This window comes from Octopus bimaculoides, chromosome 8 (genome assembly GCF_046866305.1).
Source record: "Octopus bimaculoides isolate indiv1 chromosome 8, ASM4686630v1, whole genome shotgun sequence".
Lineage (NCBI taxonomy): Eukaryota > Metazoa > Mollusca > Cephalopoda > Octopoda > Octopodidae > Octopus > Octopus bimaculoides.
In genome coordinates, this window is record NC_142935.1 from 61,359,161 (window position 1) to 61,361,660 (window position 2,500).

Sequence of the window (2,500 nt, forward strand, 5' to 3'; positions counted from 1 at the left end):
CGTCTGCACATATATATATAAACATATGTGTGCATATTCTTTTAATTTTTCTATATGGTTCAGTCCAATGGCTGTAACCGTACTGGAGTATATATACATATATATATATATATATATATATATATATATATATATATATATATATATATATATATATATATATATATATATATATATATATGGGAGAATTTACGAAAACAACAACAGACGAAGACAGGTAGCTGTTTGTGTATGCATATACACATACATACGTACATACATACATACATACATACATACATACATACATACACACATACATGCACACATACACACATGCACACACATAAGCACGTAAGCATATATATATATATATATATATATATATATATATATATATATATATATATATATATATATATATACTAGCCTTGAAGTCGCCCTTAGGAGGGCACCTTTGAGGCCTTCGGCTGCACCCTTGTGTAATGTAATGCCCAAACTTATTTCTGCAAATATGCTAAACACTGATGTTGATCATAGTTTAATCAATAAGCATAGGAGTGAGGTAAATGCAGTGAAAATAGGTCAGTGGGACCCCCAATTAAGCGGCTCTTAATAAAATAGTCCCCCTGAGGACATGTCCTGGGATTAAGAGAGTTTCGTTGTCCTTGCACCAACGGTCTAGGAGGAGCTAACGAACATAAAAACGTAACGGACAGAGAAACATCACTCAAATTTACAACAGGATATATATATATATATATATATATATATATATATATATACATTACATAATATATATACATTACATAATATATATATATACATAAGGAACTAGTTAAAAATATTGGTCATCACATAATACATAAATATTTTTTATTTGTTTGCACATCTGTATAATACATCACTCACATGCACACATGCACACACACAGTATGTGTATGTTTTTGCGTATATATATACACACACATTCAGTGAAGCTTTACCTAGCGTGGAACGATTATCGACTGCTATTTCCAGCAAAAATTGGTACCTTGTTGTGCCACTATTTCCTATATGTGTGTGTGTGTGTGTGTGCACACGCACGCATATGTATGCATTACTTTGGCTCGTGTTTATGTGTATGCCTGTGCGCGCATGTGTGTGTGTGTGTGTGCATCTGTATCTGTGTGTTTAGGGGGTTGTATGTATACATATGTATGTGGCGTTTGGGTGCGTGCGTGCGCGTAGTTGGACCCATGATAGAACGACAGAGAGAGAGAGAGAGAGACAGAAACAGAGTGACAGAGACAGACACATAGAAAGGTAGAATGTCATAGGGAGAGGGAGAGAGAGTGAGAAAGAGGGGAACAAACCTGTGAGCTGCCTTAGACGCTGATCGCTTGCCACAGATTGTCGTAGAGAAATGGACGGAGAAATATGAACGAACGAGTAATCAGCTTGCCTCTCTGGATCCTATGTGCCTGTGCGTCTGCACACGCGTTGCTATGTATGCGTGTACAGTTGGAGCAGTGTGTGGTTACGTGTGGGTGTGAGAGTGTGACTGTGTATTTATGTATGTGATTGTTGGTGTGTGTGTGTGTGTGTGTGTGTGCGTGCGTGCGTGTGTGTATGTGTGAGAGTGAGAGAGAGATAGTGAATGTGTAGCTGTTTCTTTTTTTTTTTTTAATGTGACTGCGTCGTTATCAGCTTGTGATGCTCTGTGTGTGTGTGTGTGTTTGTGTGTGTGTGTGTGTGTGTGGCTGTTTAAATATGTGTATGTGTGTAAGTGTACTTGTGTCTTCGTGTGGCTGGCTATATGTGTACGTGGGGCTGTGTATTGGTGTAACTCGGTTAACGTGTGAATGTGTATAGGTGCGTGTGCATGCGCGTGTGCCCGCGCACGTGTGAGTGTATGCGTTCGCGCGTGCACGTATGTTTATAGTGTGTGCGTGTGTGCGCGCGCGTGTGTGTGCGCGCGCGTGTGTATGTGCGTGAGTGACTATGTCACTGTGTTTAGGTGTAATTGCATGATTGTGCAAGTGTGTATAGGATTGCTAGCGCGTGCATATTGCCCTCTGTGTGCGCGCGTGTGCGTGCGCGCGTGTGTGTGTGCGTGCGTGTGTGCGTGTGTGTGTGTGTGTGTGCGTGTGTGTGTCTGCGTTCGTGTGTCTGTCTGTGTATAGACATGCAGCTCCGCACGTACGCACGTGTGTGTGCATGTGTGTGTGTGAGTGTGTCTGTGCGCGTGCGTACATGTGCGTGTGTGCCACAATATCTGTGATTTACTCGCTACGTTGCTGTTTAGCTCCAGGGCACAACTGATATAACAGACCCATGATCAAAGCCGCTCCTGCCGTAACAGACCCAACTTTTTCTATTATATTGTTTTCCTTCCCATATATCTAGGTCTACATCACATTTTTTTTTTCGTTTTTAGACTTTGAAATGATTTGAGGTAGATTTGGTTGTTATTTCTCCCATGCCTGAAGCTTTGTGATATTGCAATACGTATGTATGTGTGTATGCATGAGTGTGAGCA

The 2,500-nt window shown here is 40.6% G+C and overlaps 1 protein-coding gene across 1 annotated transcript in view; it reads right to left on the reverse strand.

Moving 5' to 3' along the window:
- The window catches only part of LOC106881277 (amine oxidase [flavin-containing]), a 94,516-nt gene that overhangs the window by 91,122 nt on the left and 894 nt on the right, over positions 1 to 2,500 (reverse strand). Inside the window, exon 1 of the mRNA XM_089356569.1 lies at positions 1,335 to 2,500. This exon is cut by the window's right edge and continues 894 nt beyond it. The gene's annotated coding sequence lies outside the window, so the exon portion shown is untranslated. The remainder of the gene's footprint in view (positions 1 to 1,334) is intronic.